The sequence below is a fragment of the Saccopteryx bilineata genome, chromosome X (assembly GCF_036850765.1).
Source record: "Saccopteryx bilineata isolate mSacBil1 chromosome X, mSacBil1_pri_phased_curated, whole genome shotgun sequence".
In the NCBI taxonomy this organism is placed as follows: Eukaryota; Metazoa; Chordata; class Mammalia; order Chiroptera; family Emballonuridae; genus Saccopteryx; species Saccopteryx bilineata.
Window position 1 is genome coordinate 109,812,668 of NC_089502.1, and position 15,593 is coordinate 109,828,260.

Here is a 15,593-nt window from a genome sequence, read left to right on the forward strand (position 1 = left end):
GGGAGGGTGACAGCCAGGCCCCTAGTCACCAGGGGACAGCCTCACCTACCTTGAGGCCAGAGTTGGGACATCCTAGAACCCCAAGGCAGACCACATAACTTGTGCCCAGGAGAACCTTCTGGGTGCAGGGGGCTGGAATCATTCCCCAAGGGGTTCGTGCTAATAGGCCCAAGGGGGAGCTGAGCTGCTGTGGAACGGCTGGGACTCCATTACCCTGGAGCTTCCCAGTGCTGACGGCCGATGGCTGAGGTGTGGCTGGTGAAAGCTGGCACTCTCTATGCCAGAGCTTTTTTTGACCTTCCCCTAAGGACATAATCACACAGTGGCTCTCCGCCTCAGGCTGCCAGGGCTGTAATTTCAGGGCCCGAAGGGGGCTCTGTGGAGGCTGGCCTATGGCTGGCTATCTTTAGAGAGGCACGGTCTGGGGTGTGGCCAGGCAAGAGAGCTGCCGACTGCCTAGGAAACCTGTGGGGCACAGAGATGCTATGAAGCACCCCAAGGCCCCGTGTTGTGTTCTTCCCCTGGGGAGGCCAGCGCCAGCGCTTGTGCTCAAATCTGTGAGCTGCTTACAGGGCCAAGAGGCTCTGCTGCCGCTGTGGGTGAGCGTGAGTGTGGGGGGCATGCGGCCAGTGTCTCCTGGCCTGGCCCTCCGTGGCTGCCATGGTAGGGGAGGCATGGCACAGGGCATACTATCCTAGATACATCCTTTGCCTTCTTCTGCTCCCTGTGCTCCTTCCTGGACCTGTCTCTTGTGGATTTAAGAGCTGGAACCAAACTTGCTACCACATGGGGTATGAGGCAAGAGGAAGACATGTACCCAGATGTGCAGGAGGCTAGACAGGGAGACCTGCAAAGGAGCAGGGAGTTGGCCCTCAAGTCCGGGCACTGGGGACAGAGAGGAGTACGTACGTGGGTTGGAGAATATGGAGGTCGATGGGTAGGACTCTGGTCTGTGGCTGGGGATAAGGGGGTCAGACGTGCAAGATTCCATCGAGGTCCCAGAGGGGAGACAGCAGTCCGACCCCAAGGAATGCATCGCTGTTCCCTGTCCCATTCTCTGCCTCTCACAGTTGTTAGCTTATATGTCCTCCTCCCAGTCCCGACTGTCCCACTGTTTTTACCCTCAGTCCCACCCCCACCACCTCCTACTCTTGTCTCAATCCAGGGACCAACCAGTGCCTCTTTTCCCACCACCTGAACCCAGTCACTCTTACTCTGTAGGCACCACGCTTACAATTCTCAGTGTTTCCCCAGATCCCCACTGATGGAGCCAGCACCGGCCCTGAAGGGGAGCATGGTACCCGGCCCCGTGCAGGCTCGAGCGAGCAGAGGACAAGGGCTTGGGCATGGGCGGAGAGAAGGCAGGCACCAGGTGACACTGCATATCCACTGCACTACAGTTGCTCTTCTGGCTGGGGCTCTGTCTGGGATATGCCTGACCGGACTGCTGATCGTCCCCTCTCACTGGGGGCACACTACTGCCGCTGCCACCTCCCTGTTCGTCCTGACCTCTAGCTGCTGGCACCCTTTGCCCTGAGCTCCTTGGCTCCTAGGGAATTGTCTGGGCTGGAGAGAGAGCCCTTGGCCCAGTCATGTCCCCTTGTTGGACAGCCTTCTAATGATGACAGGGGGATACAAAAGCCTGGTTTCCTTGCCCCAATTCAGGACCAGCTCAGCATCAGAGCACCCGCGGGGCTTGGCTGGGCCTGCGTCAGTCGTTGCAAGCCAGCTTTTTCTTGGGCCACTTCCGCTCCTGTCCTCCCCGCCCCTAGGTGGTGGCCTCAAGAGCTTCCCAGTAAACTTCCTGCACGTTGATTCTCACCTCACCACTTGGCTTCCTGGGAGCCCGATGGCAGGCACCTATGAGGGGCTCTGCTGTCTGTGCTGGCTTGGGCCTAGTTCCGCTCAGGGTCACTGAAGGATTGGCCTGAGGGGCGCGGTTCAGCCCACCTGACAGCAGCCCCATGGGCATCACCTGCGGGCTGCCTGCTCCTCCGGCCCCAGCCCTCCTCTGCTGCCTGCGCCCTCGGGCCCCATGGTACCTCGCCCTTCTTTTTCAGGCTCTCTGGCCTCATCTGGTCAGTGGAGGTAAGAGCAGTGGGGAAGGGAGGGATTCACACAGCCCCGGATTCCTGTGCCTTCCAGGGCCTGACCTCTGACTGTGGGGAAGGAGGCCGCTGGGGGCTGACAGAGCAGGAGGGATGGGGAGGAGGGGTCGTGAGAGCTGGGGAAGCAGCAGCCCTCCCCATAGGGGCCAGCGCCTCAAGGGCTGCTGACCTCTGACCTAGCCCAAACAGGAAGTGCCATATTTGTAAGCCCAGGCCGGGTTGGAGAAAGAATGCAGGGATGAGTCCAAAGCAAACACTCCGCCAGCTTCCCAGGCCTCTCCCCACCCACTGCCAGAGCCTGACCCTTTCTCTGTTGTGAACTGGAGGAGGTGGGGTGGAATGGGCTGGGGGTGGGTGGCTACAGAGAGGGAACGATGTAAGGCTCACAGTTCCCAGGCTCAGCCTCTAGCCAGAGCCAGTGGCAAGGCCATGTCTCTGCAGTGGGCACTCGGTATCCTCCCTCCTTCAGTCTATCCACATCCAGCGGCACGGAAGGCTGGGGTCAGTCCTGCTCCTATTGCAGCCTTGATGCCTATGTCTTGGCTGTCTCTCCCAATCCCACCATGTGCCTCCCTCCCCCTTCCCAGGTTCCTGGGGCAGGAGCTGGGCCTGCTGCGCTCCCTGTTGCTTGTGGCCCCTCTGCCCCTCACCCTTCCCAGCACTGGGCATGATGGGATCATGAGCTGTCAAGGCTGACCCAGTGACCCTGCCCAAGTCCTGGTGGCTCCGCTCACACAGGCAGGGCAACTGTCCCAGTGATGTCATGGGGCTTTGAAGACCCTGTGTCCCCACCCAGCACAGCTGGCCAGTCCTGTCCTCAAGGCTCGCAGGGCTGAGCCACCACAGCCGGCTTGTGTCTGCGTCTGCCTCCCCCACCAGGCAGGCAGTCAGCAACTTTGGCCAGGGTGCAGCCACCGCTGGGTCGCCAGGGCCTGGCCTGGCCTTCCAGGGACCAAGTGCTCCTTTCCCGAGAGCTGTCAAGCGGATGCTGCTCCCAACCATCCCCTGGCGCCAGGTCACATGAGGGCACATCTTGATCCCACATCTTTGGACGTCTGAGTCTGCCCCTGAGGGCTGTGGGGGGTGAGGCAGCTGGGGACCCACAAGCTAGATTGGAGATGGCTGGGCACTGGGGCTGAGAGGGAACCAGAATGAGGGCCCTGGGACTTGGACTAGGGGAAGAGAGAGAGGCAAGATGTTCCTGGCCTGGGTAGCTCCAGGACAAAGGGCCAGCACCAGGGGCCCTGCTCTACTGGCTAAGCCCGCCTCTGTGCATTCACATCCAGGACAGGGACGCTTCTTAGATGACAGGTCCTGTTGCTGCTTTGAGCAACAGAGATGAGACTGGCTACCAGATGGCTTGGGGACTTCAGGACCCTGGCCAGAGCAGGTGGGGGTGAGGAAGCGCTTGGAGAAGCTTCTGGAACCAGGTACTCTTAACCCCCTGCTGATGAAGCAATGTCCAGGATGTGGGCCTCAGGGACTCCATGCACAGTGGAGACCCAGCATGCTCATGTGGCTTTGTCCAGGAGGGAGGGAGGGAAGTAGTGGAGGCCACGGCTTGAATAAGACACATTTATTACGTTCAGTCCAAACCAGCACTGCACCCCACTGGGCTATTTATTAAGTGAAGGGGCCCTAGCAGTCAACAGGAAATGGTCACATTTGAAGAATCAGGGTGTTCTAGATCTTTCTCCAAGTAATGCAAAGATCAGTGGAGCTGAGCCTGAGTCCCCCTCCCCAGTCCAGAGCAGGGGTTGGGGAAGCCCAGCAGGTCGGGGCTAGGAGCTCTCCTCTTCCCCCTGCTGGGGCTGGAGGAGCACACTGCAGAAGGGCCTGGAGGACCACGCTGCAGAAGGGGCTGGAGGACCACGCTGCAGAAGGGCCTGGAGGACCACGCTGCAGAAGGGCCTGGAGGACCACGCTGCAGAAGGGGCTGGAGGACCACGCTGCAGAAGGGCCTGGAGGAGCACGCTGCAGAAGGGCCTGGAGGAGCACGCTGCAGAAGGGGCTGGAGGAGCACGCTGCAGAAGGGGCTGGAGGAGCACGCTGCAGAAGGGGCTGGAGGAGCACGCTGCAGAAGGGCCTGGAGGAGCACGCTGCAGAAGGGGCTGGAGGAGCACGCTGCAGAAGGGCCTGGAGGAGCACGCTGCAGAAGGGGCTGGAGGACCACGCTGCAGAAGGGCCTGGAGGACCACGCTGCAGAAGGGCCTGGAGGAGCACGCTGCAGAAGGGCCTGGAGGAGCACGCTGCAGAAGGGGCTGGAGGAGCACGCTGCAGAAGGGGCTGGAGGAGCACGCTGCAGAAGGGGCTGGAGGAGCACGCTGCAGAAGGGGCTGGAGGAGCACGCTGCAGAAGGGGCTGGAGGAGCACGCTGCAGAAGGGCCTGGAGGAGCACGCTGCAGAAGGGGCTGGAGGACCACGCTGCAGAAGGGCCTGGAGGACCACGCTGCAGAAGGGCCTGGAGGAGCACGCTGCAGAAGGGCCTGGAGGAGCACGCTGCAGAAGGGGCTGGAGGAGCACGCTGCAGAAGGGGCTGGAGGAGCACGCTGCAGAAGGGCCTGGAGGAGCACGCTGCAGAAGGGGCTGGAGGAGCACGCTGCAGAAGGGCCTGGAGGAGCACGCTGCAGAAGGGGCTGGAGGACCACGCTGCAGAAGGGCCTGGAGGACCACGCTGCAGAAGGGCCTGGAGGAGCACGCTGCAGAAGGGCCTGGAGGACCACGCTGCAGAAGGGGCTGGAGGACCACGCTGCAGAAGGGCCTGGAGGAGCACGCTGCAGAAGGGCCTGGAGGAGCACGCTGCAGAAGGGGCTGGAGGAGCACGCTGCAGAAGGGGCTGGAGGAGCACGCTGCAGAAGGGCCTGGAGGAGCACGCTGCAGAAGGGGCTGGAGGAGCACGCTGCAGAAGGGGCTGGAGGAGCACGCTGCAGAAGGGGCTGGAGGAGCACGCTGCAGAAGGGCCTGGATGCAGGACAATGCGGTAAGGAGGAGGCGGCGCCTGTTGATGAGGTCGGAGTCCGGGGCTACCCGTGTGTCACAGATGGAGTTCAGGGGCACATGAAGTGGGGGTGGCAGGGCTGAACAGAGGAGCGAAGACCCGAGGAAGGGGAGGCAGGCATCACAAGTATAGAGAAAGAGAGGACCCCACAGTGAAGGGACAATGAGACCATCATGCAGAGAAGTGACCCAGGGCAGAGGGGCAGGCAGGAGGCTCAGCCCTTGTTGCTCTGGACTGGAGCTCTCCTGCCTTCCCCTTGTCTACCCCCTGCCTGGATTCTGACGTATGCTGCCCCCCACCTTGGCCTTCCAGGCCTGAGAGCCACTGGGCAGAGCCTCCCATCACACCAACCGAGATGGGCGGATGGGGTCGGTGAAGGATTCCCCAGGCCAGCCCTCCCTGGCCCACCTGGCAGGCAGGGCCTCATGCCTTCAGCCATGTCTGGAGGACGGAGGCGTGCGCCAACAGGACAGGCACGGGTGGGCGGCCCTGCCCGACCTTGTTGTGGCGCAGATGCAGCACCTGCAGCCCCTTGAGGCCCAGGAGGCCACGTGGGATGGCCTGCAGCTGGCTGTTATCCGGCAGCAGCTCGGCCAGGGAAGCATGAAGGCCCCAGAAGGAGACGCCGTGGATGCCATCAGCATGTAGGCTGTTGTGGGACAGGTGCAACAACTCCGGGACTGGCTCGATGTGTGCAAGCACATAACCAGGGACGCGCTCAACGCGGCTGTGGTGTAGCATCAGGTGCTGGCGGCTGCTCGGCAGGAAGGGGCCGAGGGTACAGGAAGGGGCAGGAGGCTACATACACGAGTCGGTTGTGGAACAGGCTGAAGGTCTCCAGCTTCCTGTGGGGCATATGGGTGTGGGGTGAGCTGATGGTTGCCCAGCCACAAACACAGGAACAGCTAGAGCCCAAATCAGGGTCCCTGGTCCACACCCAAAAGGAGAGTGGGGATTTGCCCCCAGACACAATCAGAGCTACACCTCACAAAGAAAGTACAAGCGGAGGTGCTGCAACCCAGGGAAAGAGTGCGAGAACGGGGGCAGTCGAGGTGACACCTGTCTTCCCCAGCTGGGCCTGTCCCTGCTTTGTCCTTCCTCGGTCTCACAGTCTTTTCCTCTTGCCCTTACACTTTTTTGTCCTCGTCCTGCCTCACCCAGGCTAAGCAGAAGAAAGATGGGGAGGAAAAAAATAGATCCCTCAGTGGGTCAAGCCCAGGGAACCCTGAGGGATCGAGGAGGCAAGCGGTGAGGCTCAGGCCTCTGTGAGCCCAGGTCATTCCATAGTGGGTGAGGACAGGGCGGCCAGGGAAAAGCAGGAGCAGAGGGTGCTGATGATTCTAGAATGGGTCAGAGCAGGGGAAGTGGCTTCTCTCAGTGACATCCCCCATCCCCTGTCGGTGGGCTCAGCCCTTGGCCTCGGGGCCCATGCTGTCCTTAGCCCACAGGGCTGGGCGCTCAGGTGCCTCCTTGAGCCTCGGGAGACAGCAGCCCCCTCCCCTTCCACCATCCAGAGGAATACTGGGCGGTGCCAGCCCAGGCCTGACTGGCTGCCAGCCCCTGGCCCAGGCTCCATGGCAAGAGTGGAACAGCAGCTGGGCGGCTCCTCCCTGGGCTGCTGTCTGCTTTCCTTTGCCCCCTTGGCAAGACTGGAAGAGGAAAAAGAAATAATTAAACCCAAACATTCTGGTAACTTTTTCCTGGAACACGAGAACGCAGGGCGGGAGGCTCTGACCCCTGCAATGGTAGATCGGACTATCTGGTGGCCTCTGTCTCTCTGAACCCCTACCCTTCTCCCTCGGTGGCGGTGGCAGCGCCCAAGGACTGTGCCTCACCAGCCTTCCTGCTGATCCCGGGACCGTGTCCTGACTCCTTAGGGCAGTACCTTTAAGGACCGGGTCTCCTCCTGGACCCCTCCTGCCTGCACTCCCACCCAGCTGTCCAAACAGGATCATGGGACTCATCCTGGAGCCTTCCTGTAGTGGGATGAATAGTGGCCTCCAAAATACATGTCTACCCAGAACCTGTAAACATGACTTTATTTGGCAAAAGGGTCTCTGTACATGTAATGAAGTTAATGATCTCGTGATGAGATCATCCTGTATTACCCAGATGGGCCCTAAATAAAATGACAGGTGTCCTTGTAAGAGATAGGAGAGGGACACAGAGACGGAGCTACATAAAGACAGAGGCAGAGACTAGACGCAGGGGTCCCCAAACTTTTTACAAAGGGGGCCAGTTCACTGTCCCTCAGACCGTTGGAGGGCCGGACTATAAAAAAAACTATGAACAAATCCCTATGCACACTGCATATATCTTATTTTAAAGTAAAAAAACAAAACGGGAACAAATACAATATTTAAAATAAAGACCAAGTAAATTTAATTTTTTTTTTTATTTATTTGTTTTAGAGAGGAGAGGGAGAGACAGAGAGAGGAGAGATAGAGAGAGAGAAGGGGGGAGGAGCAGGAAGCATCAACTCCCATATGTGCCTTGACCAGGCAAGCCCAGGGTTTCGAACCGGCGACCTCAGCATTTCCAGGTCGACGCTTTATCCACTGCGCCACCACAGGTCAGGCAAGACCAAGTAAATTTAAATCAACAAACTGACCAGTATTTCAATGGGAACTATGCTCCTCTCACTGACCACCAATGAAGGAGCAGCCCCTTCGGAAGTGCAGCAGGGGCCGGATAAATGGCCTCAAGGGGCCACATGCCGCCTGCGGGCCGTAGTTTGGGGACCCCTGGACTAGAGTGATGTGGTCATGAGCCAAGGAACACCTGGGCCCAACAGAAACTAGAAGAGGCAGGAAGGACCCTCCCCTAGAGCCTTTGGAGGGAGCATGGCCCTGATGACACCTTGATTTTGGACCTCTGGCTTCCAGAACCATTGAGAGAATCAAACTCTGTTGCTTCAAGTTGGCCAGTCTGTGGTGCTTCGTTACGGCCACCGCAGGACACTCATGCATCTCTCTTTCCCGTGTCCCACCATCTCTTCCATGACCATTCTACCTCTGCTGCTTCCTAGCTAAACCCAGCACCAGGCCAGCGCTTCCCACCTGCGCTGCCCCCTCGTCCAAGCTCATGGCACCTCTTAGGTGAGCTTCCTGAGTTTCTTAAGGTCAAGTCGAGGCACGGGCAAGGGAAGGATCCCCAGGCCTTGGGGCTCCTGCCAGGTAGGAGGGACAGGAAAATCCTGGAGGAGCAGGTGGTGGCTGAGGGCCCGGGCTACCCTGAGCCCCTGGTGGAGAGATGGCTGACTCAGGTGACTCACCTGAGACCAGGCCCAAGCAACACGGCCACCCACAGCGCTCTCTGCCTTCCCGCCTGACTCTCGGGTCCCTTTGGGAACATCTTTCCTCTCTGGCCTCTGGCTACCCACTGGGGTGAAGCTTGGGTAGTGCCAGGGTGGTGGTGACACTCATGGGAGATTGAGCCAAGCTCGGGGCACCAGCTGGTCCTCCTGGAACCAGTTGTTGCTGGGCACCAGCACTGAGGCTGCGGCCGTGGTTCAGTGTGCCCTCTTTCACTTCCTCAATGATGTTGGCACCCAGGTGCAGCTCCTAGGTCCGAGGCTCCGAGTGAGGGGCTGGTTGGCCACTCAGGGGTGGCCTTCTCCCTGTCCCCTCCCACCCGGCCCCATGTGTGGTACTTCAGGTGCCAAAGTCTGCTCCTCTCAGGGCCGTGGTCATCTGTGCAAAGATCCCAGCGACATCTGCTAATGGTGCCATGGCTCCTTAGGGTGCTACAAGACAGCCCAGAGAGTCTCACCAAGCACAAGGGGACCGTGTGGTCCAGAGAGGGCATGGACCTTGTTCAGGGACATCAGTGGTCCAAAAAAGTCCTTGAGGCCCAACTCTGGGATTCTGGAAAGTTAGATCAGGTAGAGGGGAGGCCTTTGGCACTGAGGCCTTGTGGGTTTATCGTCAAAATTCTTCCCAAGAGGCCTGACTTGTGGTGGTGCAGTGGATAAAGCGTCGACCTGGAAATGCTGAGGTCGCCGGTTCGAAACCCTGGGCTTGCCTGGTCAAGGCACATACGGGAGTTGATGCTTCCAGCTCCTCCCCCCTTCTCTCTCTCTCTCCTCTCTCTCCCTCTCTGTCTGTCTCCCCCCCCCCCATCCTCTCTAAAAATGAATAAGAATATCTTCCCAAGGGCAGCTGTACAAGCCAGTGGCGGATGTTCTGTTCATTTGACCACGATATCGCCTCTTCTGCCTTGGGGCTCCCAGCTCACCTGCAGGGAGGTGCTGTCCATCCTCAGGTGCAGCTGCGTAGGGGCTGGAAGGCCAGTGGGAAGATGTGCCTATCATGCGGCTGGTTCCCTTCCACCTCCAGCATCAGCAGTTGCCTGAGCCCTGCAGGTGGGTGGGCAGAAGGACACCTGAGCCAACCGTGAGCTCTGAAGGCCTACGGGGAGCTACCTGCTGTAGTTCCCTTGGAGGCCACCAGGGTCACTTTCCCAGGCTGCTGCTTCCTCCTCTGCCCTCCAGCCAGGCTGTCCTGGTAAGACCCGCCCCTTGCCCACAGCGTTCCAAGGCCTCCCTGGATGCCCAGGCCTGACTGCGTCGGTCCCTGCCCCCAGGGCCTGCACATCCTGGGGACTGCTGCGCCGTAGGCCCTGCAGGCTGTCGTTGAGTTCGAGCTCCTGCAGGAAGGAGGGCAAGGCCGGCACTGTGGACCGTGAGTTTCCGTCCAGGTTCAGCCACTTCAGCCGTGTCAGATTCTGGAAACAGATGCGGGAGAAAGGGCTGGGGGCTGGGATGCTCTGTGGGCCTGGAGCAGACTTCAAGGCTAGGCCTTTTAGGTGTGGCTTTGGGCTCATCCCACCCAGAGATCACCCCTATTGGGTTGCATCATGGCAACCTAGTTCCCGCTTAGACCAAGCCTGTCTGGGGGTTCCAGACCCCCCCTTAGTTTCTCCCAGGAGTGCTGCTTTCTCATGGAGCCCCCAAATCAGTGCTGCCCTCCACACTCCCAGCTATGGACTGTGTCCCCCAAATCGTCCAAGCCCACCATGCTGGTTACTCTGTGCAGTGCTTCTTCTAGGCCTTATCCCCCAGGCAGGGTGCGGTGAGGAGCAACGGGTGCCCGGGGCCATTTCAGACTGGCCCAAGCTCCCTGAGAGAGCAGGTGGGAGGACTGCAGTGCTCCTTACAGGTGTGGGGGTGCAAGCCTCGGGCATCTAGCTTGTTCTTACTCAGGCCCAGCCATTCCAGGCTGGGCAGCCCCCGGAGTGTGTGGGCCAGGATCCTAGCAATTTCATTCTCTGTGCGCACACATGGGGCAGCCATATCCCACATCTCCTCGTCCCCCTCCCCTCACCCACTGTGGCTCCCCCATTCAAGCCAGAGGCAGTAAGGACACACTCCTTGAGGGTGCTGGCTCTTCTGGCTGTCCCCGGTCAAGGCATCTCTTCACTCCCAACCCATGGGAAGGTGAACCATTTCTAAGATACAGTGGGGCGAAAGCCACAGCGGCTGAGGACCCACTAGCAGGGGAGCATGGGTGTGTGCATTTTCACCCTTGCTGCAGGGTTGGGTGTGGGGAAGAAGACCACCCGCCTGCCAGTAGAGCATGGTCAGGCCAAGGTCAGTCAGAGAAGGGATGTGTTTCATCTCGATATTGCCACAGGTGATGGCTGCCTGGCCCAGGAGGCATGAGGCTGGCTGGGAACGCGTGACTTGCTCCATGGTGCCTGGGTCTGCAGGCCCATGCCTGTGCCGCTGCCTGCTTCCAGGCCTTTTCTGCCCATGGTTTGTGGTCTCTGAGGTGCTGCTCCCACTGTGGTCTCAGCTGCAGTCCCCCTGAGCCAGGTTGGCGGGAGGCCCCTGGAGGACGAGACATCGCCCCAGGCTGGTCACATAGCAACAGGGGCCTGCCAAGGGGGCAGGGCCTTGCCCTGGGCCCCTACATCTGCCAGCAACTCAACCAGCTGGGCTGCAACACCAGGCCACTGGGCTCCCTTCCCTAGGTACCAAGAGGTAGGGTGTGAAGGGGTCCAGCCTTGGAGAGCTCCCCTCTTGCCCCACACATGAGGGTGCTAGGTGTGGGATCATTGAGAGTGGGATGGCGTCTCAGTGGCCGGTGATGCTCGTGTGATCGGTGGGGGTTGGACCAAGGCTCAGCCTCATTAGACTCATGCATGGCTATTACCCGCACAGGTTCCACTGGGGCACTGCCTGTCCTGGTCAGTCCTCACCTTTGAAGGGCCTCCTGGGCTTCAGGCCCATTCTTCTGGCTTCCCAGCCTCCTGCCTTCCTGCTCTGGCCTTCCTCAGTGGTCACTGCCCCCTCTTGCGCTCAGGGGACCCCGCTGGTTTGCAAGGCCCTGAGTTCTGGGGTCTCGCTGCTTTAGCCAACACTGTGGCCGTGGCCTGGGGCAGCACCTGCTTGGGGTTGGGCCCCTTGTCACTCCGCTCTTGCTTCTAGGCTGCTTGGGGTGACTCTCTTCTGGGACAGCCCGGGCCTGGCAGGGTCTTTCCAGTTGGAGACTGGGGCCTGCGTGGGGGCTCCATGGGCACCCTCTTCTTCTGCGACAGCCCTGGCCTGGCAGGGTCTTTCCAGCTGGAGACTGGGGCCTGCGTGGGGGCTCCATGGGCACCCTCTTCTTCTGGGACAGCCCTGGCCTGGCAGGGTCTTTCCAGCTGGAGACTGGGGCCTGCGTGGGGGCTCCATGGGCACCCTCTTTGGAGATGGGAGACTCCTGTAGCCAGTCCAGCTGCCGGTCCTCCGGCCAGTCCTAGCCGCCATTCCCAGGGATGTGTTGTGCTTGACCTGCAAGAAGGAGATGGTTTGGGCAGGGGTGGCCAGGACTCCTGCATTGCTGCCAGGCAGCACCCCCTTCACTTCGGTGGAGGGTCAGCCGCAGGCTGCACACCCTCCCTTCCCCCTATTCCCTTCTTTGCCCAGGCCTCACTCTGCCTTTCTGTTCTCTCCTCAGGAGCTCACATCCTCTGTCACAGACTCCCAGGGCCGGCTAATGTCAGAGATGTCCTGGTCTTCTCCTCACCTTTTCATGGCCCTAGAATGGGGGACCCCTAGCACCAGAGTCACCCTGCTTGCCTCTCAGAACTGGGGACCTTCTAACCCTGGGGTGGGCCCAGGAGAGCCCCAGGGGTCCTAGGCAGAGGGGCTGGACCTGCTCCTATGCCGCCGGGTCCCTATGGGTGCTTCCCGAGCAGGGTGTGTGCGGATAGCCTCGGGGAGCTGAAGGGATCACTGCCATCTGGCAGTTTGCTTTCAGAAGTAGGAGCCCCAGTGCCTGCTGGGAAGGAAAGTTGTTGTAGGCGAGGTGAGCCCAGAGACCACCTAAAGGGTCATCAGCCATGGCAAAAAGAGGACCAATAGCCCCCAGGCCTCCCCTCCACCACGTGACAACCCCACTTAACCAGTATTGACCGTAAGCCTCCCCTGCAGGTCCACCCCTTGACCCCTCCTGCCCCACGTGGGCTACCAGCCGCTGGCATATGGGATCAAGGCCACACTGTAGCTGGTTTCCTGGGGCCCCTTGTGCCACCCTATCCCAACCAGGGGCCCCTCACTTCCAGTAGGCCTAGGGTAGCCAGCTCAACTCCCCAACTAGCAAATCTAGATCCATTATTCTAGTCCCAGCTGCAGCAGCTCTGCCTGGAGGAGGGAGCTCTTGCCTTCCCCGCTCCCACCTTGGGTGATGGGCATGAGGCTTCTAGAGTCTACCAGGGAGGGTTCCCTGAAGACTATGGACCCCCCCTAAGGCTCCCCTCCAGCACCTAAGGTAGGCACCAGTGGGTAGCCTCAGGGTGACTAGCTTTTCCTCCCTCTGCCCCAGCCCCAGGGGGAACCCACAAGTGGGGCAGGGCGCTCCTCGCCTACCAGCCTCTTCCTGCTGGTACCACCTACTCACCATCGGAAGGCCTGGGCAGGATGGGCAGCAGCTGCTGCAAGGTGGGCATGCCCATGGGGGCTATGGGGCCACGGGCTCTCTCGGGCTCAGCCCCCGCTTGGCCAGGGCCCCTCCAGGGCAGCACCCAAAGAGCCAGGACAGGGAGCAACACGCTCTTCATGGCCGCTGTGTGCTGGCCGCGCAGGTTGCCCGGGTCAGCAGAGAAAGTGAATAGCTGGGAGAATGGGAGCAGCGGTCACAGCAAGATGGGACACACTTGGGATGGCACTCAACAGTCCTGCTTCCTGAGCTCCTGGCCCTGGATGCAGAGCTTAGAACCTCCCTCACCCACCCTGGCCTTCTCCCAGGAAGCTCCCCCTCCAAACAAATACCTCTCCAGGCCTTGCTCTCCATTTCCTCCCAAATCCCCTGCTCCCACCTGAGGAGAAAGAGCGATTGATTTTTTTCCTTGGACCTGCGCACTCGCCCCTTTTCTGTAAGGCCTGCATTTATTCTCCACTGGCCCGAGCCCAGTGGCCCCCATGAATGGGGCTTCTGTCTCCACACACAGCAGGCCTGTGAGGCCCACCTCAGAGCCGGCCACCCACCCGAGGCTGCCAAGTCCTACCTCCACGGCTGCGGAAGGAGAGGGGCTGGGCCTTGCAGGCAGTGAGCCCCAGGGCCTTTTGGGTCCTCGGGAGAGGGGGCGGATGTCAGGGCTATCTGGGCAATGGTGGCTCTGGCACCTTTGGGAACTTGTGGGCTTCTGCCATAGGCAGCAGTACTGAGGACTCCCAATTCCAGAGGGAACAGGATACATGGGCAGAGCTAAGGTGGCAAGTTGGACTCAACCGTTGGGGCTCCAGGACCACCTGAGCATGGGCTTGCCTGGGGATGGCGCTGGAGTACACAGCTCATCTCCTAGGCCTTCTACCACCTCCTTGACTACTTCTGGGCAGTGCCCTTCCCTCCAGGGGTTACACGTCCCGTCTCCCCCGGCTGTGCCCCCACCTCCACATTGCAGTGTGTGTTGACCAGGGGCTGCCTAGCTCTTCAGGGACCCTTGGCCTGGGCAGCCTGACAGTGGCCTGGGCAAGGCCATCTCACAGGTACCCCCAGATTTCCTGGCCAAAAGTCCCAGGTCCAGTGAAACCACTGTCATCAGGTGCTCCTGAGATGTCCCCATGCTTCACGCATGCCCCCCCCATGCCTCACGCATGCCCCCCCATGCCTCACGCATGCCCCCCCATGCCTCACGCATGCCCCCCCATGCCTCACGCACGTTCTCTGGGTCAGAAGGACACCTATGGGTCAGGGTGAGGCAGGGCAGAAAGGAGACCAAGCCTGAGGGCAGGGGCGGCAGGGTCTAGCAAGAGGCAAAGTAGGGGGTGTTTGAGCACAGGCTCAGGGGCCAGCCCTCAGAGGTCCCCAGCCCCAAGCGCAGCTCTGGGAGCCAAAGGCGGCTGGGGGGTGGGAGATAGCCAAGAGGCTGGACTTACCACAAGGCTCTTCAGGGCCAGCGTTGAGGAAGCTTTTCCTACAGCTCTGTCCAGTGTTGACTTATGTTTGGAAGCGATCTTAAAAAATGAGTTAATTGTGGGCAAGGCTTGGGTGGAGGAGAAGATGGGGGAAGGGTGGAGCAGGACTGGGAAGGGCTGTAGGGAAGGAGCTTCCTAGCACCAGCTTGGATTCAAGGTCTCTGTCTGGGATTACACGGGGGTGGGGGGGATGAGACCCTGGAGGGGGATGGTCAGAGTGAGGAGTCCCTGATGAGTGGGTGTTCAGTGGGATCCTCAGCATCTATGCACTTGGGTCTGGGTAGCAGCCAGATGGATAGCACGCAGGGTGCAGCAAGAAGACCCCATCCCCTGTCCAGTCCAGGGCTCTGGTTTACAGCCTGAATCTGGGACCATGCCACATGCAGACCAGAAATAGGGACAGTCTGTGGAGTGAGTGTGAGCAAGCACCTTGGGAGCCAAGAATGAAGCCACCATCTGCCTGCCCGTGTGCCTGGCCCGTGGATGAGAGAATGTCCTGGGATGGCATCTGCTGAAGCTAAGGAAGGGGTGGACTCAGGCATGGGAGGCCCGAGGTGTGACTAGGAGTCTAAGCGACTAAGACTAAGCAAGATTTCCTCAGGGATCCTGGAAGACTCAGCACTCCAGACCCCCTCCCCCAGTACAGAGAAGGAACCAAGAGGGAGTCGGGCTCATCCGAATCAGATGCCAGAAGCCAGGCTCACGGCTCACCCCTGAGGTGGGGGTAGGACCCCACTTGAGGTGAGCCCTTGGAGACAGCTGTGGTGGGAGTCTCGGCTCTAACCCTCCTCCTGCTTGGGGATAAGTCCTGGAATCCTGCCCCCCAACCCATTTCCCCTGTTCACTGCTCCCCAGGCGCTGACTAAACATCCTGCCATCTGGTTCCCATTAGCTGGGCTGGGGATGGGGGGAGCCTGCTCCCAGGTTTCTTTGGCACAGTGGCCTGGAGAAAGGAGGGACCCTTGCTGCTAACCCCCTAGGCAGGAAGGGGCGAGGCCTGGCCACTCACTTCTCCAGCTCCTGTGGAGTTCTGTCCTAAATGCCCTTCCCCCGCTGGGGGCTCAGTGGCCACCTGGCAACCTACTTT